Source organism: Sinocyclocheilus rhinocerous, unplaced genomic scaffold (assembly GCF_001515625.1).
Source record: "Sinocyclocheilus rhinocerous isolate Xijiao unplaced genomic scaffold, SAMN03320098_v1.1 scaffold2611, whole genome shotgun sequence".
Taxonomy (NCBI): Eukaryota; Metazoa; Chordata; class Actinopteri; order Cypriniformes; family Cyprinidae; genus Sinocyclocheilus; species Sinocyclocheilus rhinocerous.
The window spans coordinates 22309-31249 of record NW_015647981.1 but is presented as its reverse complement, the minus strand read 5'-3'; the positions used below and the strand labels follow the sequence as shown (position 1 = coordinate 31249).

At 38.0% G+C, this 8941-nt stretch overlaps 1 long non-coding RNA gene across 1 annotated transcript; it reads right to left on the bottom strand.

The window, feature by feature from the left end:
- Positions 1–601: 601 nt before the first annotated feature.
- On the bottom strand, positions 602–3017 carry LOC107709539 (uncharacterized). Its single transcript, XR_001636505.1, has 3 exons — positions 2764–3017; positions 2439–2521; positions 602–1355 (listed from the first exon to the last, which is right to left on the bottom strand). It is a non-coding gene; the product is annotated as an uncharacterized LOC107709539 (long non-coding RNA).
- Between the last annotated feature and the right edge of the window lie 5924 nt (positions 3018–8941).

Sequence of the window (8941 nt, the reverse complement as noted above, 5' to 3'; positions counted from 1 at the left end):
TCTAAAGTATTTATTCATCACAGTAGTATTTGCAGTGCCATTAAATTTATGCTGATTTAAATGGGAATTTCCCCCCCCCCGTTTTATTATTCTGTCATGATTTTTATTAGGGGAATACAATGATTTTTAAAATCATTATTTTGATAATAATAATTTTATTTAAGAGCAGTACAATTAATATAAATCAGTGCATAAATAATAATACTGAAGAAGTAAAAATGTGTATAATTGTGAAAAATCTAAATTCTTATTTATTATTTAAATTCTAATGTATTTATTCACCATGATAGTATTTGTTGTGCAGCCATTCAATTTATATCAATTTATTAAAATTTAAATATACATATACAAATATATATATATATAAATATATATATATATATAAAATAATATAATGCAATTATTTTAATTAAAATCAGCATAAATTAAGAGCAGTACAATGAATATCATTAATTTATCATTTAAATTGTATATATTATATATTGTTTAAATTGCAATGTATTAACTCATCATGGTAGTATTTGTTGTACTGACATTAAAATGATTCAGATTTTAATAAAATAATTTCATTATATTAATCTTCATTTTCTTCATGCAAAATATAATTTCGTATTTTTTCTTCTGATTTTGACATGTTTTGATGAGATTCATTCTACATACAGCGACAGAAGTCAGTGGTGTGTTGAATTAAGGCCCAGATTTGTCTCAACACAAACAAAACGTGATGCACTTGCAAAAATGGTGCAGACGTCATGTGACAGGCTACAGTGAATCTTGATCCGAGACTCGAGATGCACGGGACATTTCACCATCCGGGAAGCGAGAGAGAGAGAAATAATGGCTCAGTATGGCTCAGGGCCGACCCGAATCAGGGCTCACGTCCCGTCACATCCAGGCGTCTTTCTCCGAGTCCTTCGAGCCCTTCCTCTGAAGAACATCCCAAACGCAGCCGTCGCTTCGGCTCTTGGGATCTGAAAATTAAGGCACTGAGAGACACAGTCCCACTTAACAGAGAACAATCGACTCCGGTCATCCGATAATCATCCACACAGTCAGCTGACCCTGAGTCCGGCCAATCAGAGACGTCAACAAACAGCCAATGAAATCAACTTCTGCTAGATCCTGATTGGACAATGGTGCGCTGGAGTAGAAGCTCTCGACCGCCGCTGGGGTTTCAGCTGGACTGTGATGTGGAAAGAGTTTCCCTGAATGAGTTTTGGCACACTAGGGTTTATATGGCGACTAGGGAGGGAGAAGTGAGGGGCGTTCGGCGATCAGGCCGTCCCGAGACCAAAATCACAGTGTCTATGAGGAGGAAGAGAATTCACATAGTGGCGCTTCTCACGACCAGGAGGCTGGAGACATGAAACACAACGCAGCGATTAAAGAGCATTAGCATGATTTAAAGCCAGACTCTACAGGCAGAAACACTGATTTTCATGCACTGGTCAGTTTTGAGATTTTGAGCCATTTGGCTTTCCATAATGTGTTGTTTCAGACTTAGTGGAAAGAAAACATCTAAAATACACATTTATTTGATTACATTTGATCTATTTGCGTCTGTAGATTTCCATCACAATTCATATCTTTAAAGTCTGTTTTCTCAAAATGAGTTTCTTTCTCCACTTCAGCAGCACTTACATACAGCAAACTTTGCAGTTTTATTCCTCTCTATATTCTGAAGGGTTTGTTCATATATTATTCACCTGGTTCTTAAACAACATATTCATAAAAACATGTTGAAGATGTGTTTTCCGGCTGTTGACAGTATTTTTTTTATTTATGGAGTGATAAAAAGAGAAATCCCTTTAAGTTGTCAACAAAATCAAACTGGAATTTTTATCCAATGTTCAGATTTACCTTCTGGAAATATATGCAAAATAGTGCATGTTTAAATAGATAATGCATTGCTTGCATATTTAAATATAACATTTCAGAAAACGCGTAATACAAAAAATGCTTGTGATTTGTAATGCAATCATTCAGCTGGGGAAGTATCCGATATCTGATATCTATTAGTTCTTTTTTTTTTACCCTATTCAACTGCAGTGTCTTGCCTTAAAATAATATGTGCATGCTGTAAGATAACATGACACTGTTTCAGCTAGAGACTTAGTTTTTTCATAATGTGAAGCTGTTTATACTGACTTTGCACATTCATTAAAGAATAATCATCAAGATACAATTAAAAACAGGTGAAGCACCTTTCACGTTAAAGTATAATAGCATTTTTGTTGCAAAAATAGTGTAATATCATGAAATGTAATAATCCCGTGATATAAAATGACTCATGCAATATGCATCTGCAATGCATTAAACCTGTGACATTATAATAACATGTTATGTAACGTGCTGATGAATCACAAACAATCATGAGGACTTTTATTTTAAAACGGTGTCAATTTTGATTTAAATGCACATGCATTACCGTGTGTTACCTGTGCAAAGGTGAGAGAGGCGCTGTTAATCTGAAGGATGTTCAGGACACGATCGGTTCACTTCAAACCACTCGTCAATACAGCTGGAAGAGAAGCAGAGTTACTGTAAGTGAGACTCACTCACACACACACACACACACACACACACACACACACACACACTCACTCTCTCACACACTCACACGTTTGTTTTTGTGAAAAGTGGGGACATGCCATAGGCGTAATGGTTTTTATACTGTACAGACCGTATATCACACTCACACTCACACTCACACTCACACACACACACACTCACACACACACTCATGCACGTTAGCAGCTGTACCCTTTGTGATAGATGCAGAGGCAGGGCAGGCGTGCGATGGTGTCTCCCTGCACCAACTCCTCCAGACATATTGCACATTCTCCTGCGTCCTTCGCCAGGACGTCCTCTGAATAAACACAACGAAGAACAAACCAAAATCAGCCATAGATTCTGTGTGGGGAAACAAAATCTGGAGAGGCTGTGGGTAATTCATGAATCAGGATTGTCAAAGAACTTCCATGACTTTTTCAGTCATATGTGACAACTGGAAAAGGGAATAATAATAACAAAAAAAAAATCATTTTATTGCGGTAGCTGATGAAAAATGTATATTTATATATGGAAATAAAGACAACTTATTATGTATTCATCATGGTAGTATTTGTTGCACTGCCATTAAATTTATGCTGATTTAAATGAAATTTTTACTTTTGAGTTTTCCTTTCTTTATTATTCTCAGTGATTATTTTAATTACTGGAATAGAATGATTTTTAAAAATTTACATCAGCATAAATTAAGAGCAGTGCAATGAATATCATTAATTAATTATTTAAATTGTATATATTATTTATTATTTAAATCGCAATGTATTTACTCATCATGGTAGTATATGTTGTACTGCCATTAAAATTATGATTTTAATAAAAATAATTGCATTATATTAATTTTCCTCAAAACAAACTTTATTTTCTTTATTCAAAATATATTTTATTATTTTGACATGTTTTGATGAGATTCACCCTAAAAAGACACAAGTCAATTGTGACAACTGGAAAAATTATTTTATAGTGCTATCTGATAAAAAATTTTAGTGCTTAAGTAGAGCTAGAATGAATGAATGAATAAATGAAAGAATAAATAAATGCATAGAGACCTGAACTGAACCTGTAAATAAAATTCAAGTCGCACTTGATAAACGCAGCACGGGCCTCATTCATGAAATTTCTGTGTAAATCATTCATAAAACCCAAAATATGAATTAAGGAAATAAATGATATAAACACACTATTTACACAGAACTAAACTTGTGTTTCATAAATGAGGCCCAACCTGTGGAAGCACAAGTATCTTTTATGAATGAGCAGAAGATGGCGCTGAAGATCTGTTTTGCAGCTTCTCTGACTGATTCCTGCTGTTTACATGCGAGAAGAACAGAGTTCAACTCAAAATCTCATGCATTTCAGCATGCAACGAGATATTCAAGGAGAAAAAGACTGTAGAAGAAAAACAGCTTTATCCACAGTGAATTAATTGGATGGTGAAAAGTGTCTGTATGAAGGTGGTTGAAAAAAAAGAAAAAAAAGATAGTTTCAGAGGTGATTATATCGATATTATCATCAAGACAAAATTGTTTTCTGTAACATGCACTGATGAGTTAAGATCTGGAACATAATCAAGTATATAAGATCAAGTTTGATTTCATGCTGAAAAATGGCAAAGAGCTAATATCTTGAGTTCAGCAAGTCAACGGCCAGGGTTTGTTGGCAGAGTGAGGTGAACCGACACCTGCGGCCCTTCACACGGATCATATGAGGATTTACACCAACACTGACGACCCTGCGGTGGGAGGAGCCTGTCATTCACACTGCTGAATATTCATGAGACAAGTGACTGTGCTTTATGTGAATGGAAACTAGATCTGCATTTCCTGAAGGAACAGCGCCAATTTTGCATGGCAACCACGAACCACCCACAGCACCCTAACAACCACACAACACCCTAACGACCACATAACAACACCCTAGCAACCCACATCAGCACCCAAACAACCAGAAAACAACACCCTGGCAACCACCCACAATACCCTAAAAACCACACAACACCCTGGCAAGTGCAACCACCCACAAAACCCTAACAACCACACAACATACTGGCAACCACCCACAATATCCTAACAACCACACAACACCCTGACAACCACCCACAATACCCTATCGCCCACAAAACACCCTGGCAACCACCCACAACACCCTAATAACCACACAACACCCTGGCAACCACCCACAATACCCTAACAACCACAAAACACCCTGGCAACCACCCACAACACCCTAACAACCACACAACACCCTGGCAACCCTCCACAATACCCTATCGCCCACAAAACACCCTGGCAACCACCCACAACAACCTAACAACCACACAACACCCTGGTAACCACCCACAATACCGTATCACCCACAAAACACCCTGGCAACCACCCCCAATACCCTAACAACCACACAACACCCAGGCAACCACCCACAATACCCTATCACCCACAAAACACCCTGGCAACCACCCACAACACCCTAACAACCACACAACACCCTGGCAACCCTCCACAATACCCTATCGCCCACAAAACACCCTGGCAACCACCCACAACAACCTAACAACCACACAACACCCTGGTAACCACCCACAATACCGTATCACCCACAAAACACCCTGGCAACCACCCCCAATACCCTAACAACCACACAACACCCAGGCAACCACCCACAATACCCTATCACCCACAAAACACCCTGGCAACCACCCACAACACCCTAACAACCACACAACACCCTGGCAACCACCCACAGAACCCTATTAACCACTTAACGCCCTGGCAACCACCCACAGAACCCTAACAACCACATTACAACTATTCACAACACCCTAACCACCACATAACACCATGGCAACCACCTACAGCACCCCAACAACCACATAACACCCTGGCAACCAGCTACAACACCCTAATGACCACATTACAATACCCTGGCAACCATTCACAACGCCCTAACAATCACATAACATTCTGGTAACCAACCACATAACACCCTGGCAACCAGCCACAACACCCTAATGACCACATTACAATACCCTGGCAACCAGCCACAACACCCTGGCAACCAACCACAACACCCTAACAACCACATAACACCATGGCAACCACCCACAGCACCCCAACAACCACATAACACCCTGGCAACCACCCACAGCACCCCAACAACCACATAACACCCTAGCAACCACCCGCAACACCCTAGCAACCACACAACACCCTGGCAACCACCCACAACACATTAACAACCACATTACAACACCCTAACAACCACATAACACCCCAAAATCTAGCAAGAACCACACATTTTTTAGAAAATATCAAATCGGGGTTTAATTGCTGGTTTACATGCACAAACAGACGGACTTCGGCTGTTGGGTTGCACTTCATGCCATGCTTGTTTTAAGATGCTGTACCAAGTTAAAAGTCTCCTGCGGTCGGTTTCCTGCTGCATCGTAAATCATAAGCACAAGAGCGCATTTTCTGACTCAGAGTTTGAAATTGAACAGCACAGGCTCTCCAATCAATCAAACGAATGTGAGATCTCTAACATGAACTGTGGTCATCTGTGCATCACTGCTGCTTTCCTCTGCGCTTCAGAGATTGACAGAGAATCAATGTTCCTTAAACACCAGAAACTGAGCACATGCAACAAAAACATGCGACACTCACACTCACATTTGGACTGCTTGTTCAGAGGAAACTGAACATTTTGCACTTAAAAACCCTCAGAGGCCCACATTTATGAATGGCCATTTCTCCTAAATAAACAAACTGAGATTTCAATAACCAGGCGCTTCCTAAAAACTCTTATGGGGTAGAAAATAAAACGCATCATTAATATCAATGCTCCAGTCTCGAGGGTTAACTCCGCAAACACAGATCTTAATACTCTAACTGGAAATGATCATCTTATGCTAATATGACTTGTAAAACAGCAGAGATTTGCCATTAGAGTTCACCAGGACTTCAGTGGGTGGGATTTACACAGGAATAAACATCAAACTGAAGTGATCCGACACAAATCCTGACTGGATTAGAGTCATAATGTTATACGGAGCCATGCTGCAGCTCATCTATCAGGACAGTGACGTTTTCATGCACGTCCTAAACTCTTAAAGGTGAAGCGTGTGAATTGATGTTGCCTTCATAAAGATGACTTATTGTTATTGTAGAAAACCCAAGTAATCTCATGCATTTCAGAAGAGATCTCAAACCGACTTCTGATTGCAGACTTTGAATCTTCTGAGCACAGAAATCTCAAGCAATGATCTGAGATGATCCACAGATTACTGGACGACTATTGATTCATTTGGATCTACATTTAGGTGAACTTTAGGAGAAATGTCTGAAGGAAAAAGTTGATACTTTAACCAAAACAAATGCATCGTCACTTTTCGGGGAATAGCAGTTATGCAGTACTTCATAAATTATTTTCATATTTAAATTAGATTTAAATGAGATGAAAATGCTGTATGCATTTTTAGGTCTAAGTAAAGTACTGAACTGCAGTATTCCTGAGATATTAAGGCTGTTTTGCTGAGTAATCTGCAGGGATGCATATCAGGGCCGTGAATGTCAGCGGGAACGTCATTAAAGAGCGAGGCCGTGACATCTGTGACACTCACTGGCTAAAATAAACACAGCCATTAACTGTTACATAATATCAGATGAAGCTTCACGCTGCGGCCGGTGCAGGAGCCGTACACTGGGTCACATGAGACGGCAGATGCCAGCGGCGCATGGACTCGGACTCGACAGACCGCATGTGCGCAGGGTCCGGTTCCCACTGGGAACACATGGATAACACAGCAAAACAAGAGCTGAGCTGGACAGACTGGGCGAATGAATCTCACCTGTCAGGAACTAATCTTGGCTCATGTTTTACACCAAAATATAAATAAAGTAATATGATATTATATTTTGTACAATTTCGAATTATATTTCTTAAATACATAAGAGCCTTCTGGGATGAAGCTCATGAAACCTGTCAATAATGTGTCTGGGTCATGATGCAAAATCCAAAAGAATATGGGACGATTAAGACATTAGTAGGGCTGTCGCGATTCGTTGATTTTATTCGACTATTCGATTTTTTAAAAATCCTCGACTTCATTTTGCTCGCGTCAACTAACCGGCAAAATACCGGAAGTATATACCGGAATACCGGAAGTGGCGCATTTCAAGAACGAGAGTCCATAAAACACATTATTAGACTGTTTCCCAAGGCTGCATGTTATATTAAACCTATTTAAAAATCATAATTAAGCATAACTGTTAAATAATTCACAAACGCTACAATTTAATTAAATAATTATATGCGATGCAGTTCTGCACAGCAATGTGTAAAAACAATCATCAGGCCAGTTCAATAAAACCATATGATTTATTGCTTACATCTATTTTTATTAATCAAAAAGCCTGTCTAATTAATTGAGTTTTACAGTTTTATCTTTACCAAATTCTGTTTTCCATTATTTTCTGGATTCCATTTTAATGGTTTCATTAAATTTTAATAATCAAAAGCATCTCCAATTAATTGATTTTATTTATTTATTTTTTTAAGTTTTTTTCCCTTTTTTTTTCAGAAATACTGCACATTTACATTTTTCTCCCAAATAAATTCTGGTAAATAAAATTTCTGGTACATACTCCTTTAAAAGTGCTTTTTGATTATAATTGTATTATTAGTAGACTAGAACACGTGGATATGTTGTCATTCTTACACTATAATACTGAACTCTGATTTCAGTGATTTGGACTATGAGATGGACACTTGCTTCTTGCACTCTATGTTGCACTTTACTTTTGCTTTAAAAAAAAAAAGGATTTCATAAAAATTTGGATTTCATTTGGTTTAATAAAATATTCTTAAGTAAAATTGTTGATTTTTTTTGTGGGAAATTAATCGTTTAGATTAATCGATAAATTAGTCGATAGATTAATCGTAATGAAAATAGTCATTAGTGGCAGCCCTAGACATTAGTTTCATAAAAATTAAGCACATTTAGCTGCAAAATTCACTTTAAATGGAAAATCTTTTTTTCATTGGAGTGATGCAAAAAAAAATATATATATATATTTGAATTTGTATAGTATGGTAGTATTTGTTTTACTGCCTTTAACTTGTGCAAAATAAAAATAAATAAATAAAACAAATAAAAAAGTTAAAGTAAAATAAAGTAAAACAAAACAAAACAAAAAACACAACTTTGGACTGTTAGTGTAGTTGAGAAACTCTTGAAGGCAACATGCCGTGAATGTGTGTGTGTGTGTGTGTGAGTGTGAGAGTGTGAGTGTGAGAGAGAGAGAGAGAGAGAGAGAGAGAGTGTGTGTGTGTACGTGTGTGTGTGTGTGTGTGTACGTGTGTGTGTGTGTGTAAGCGT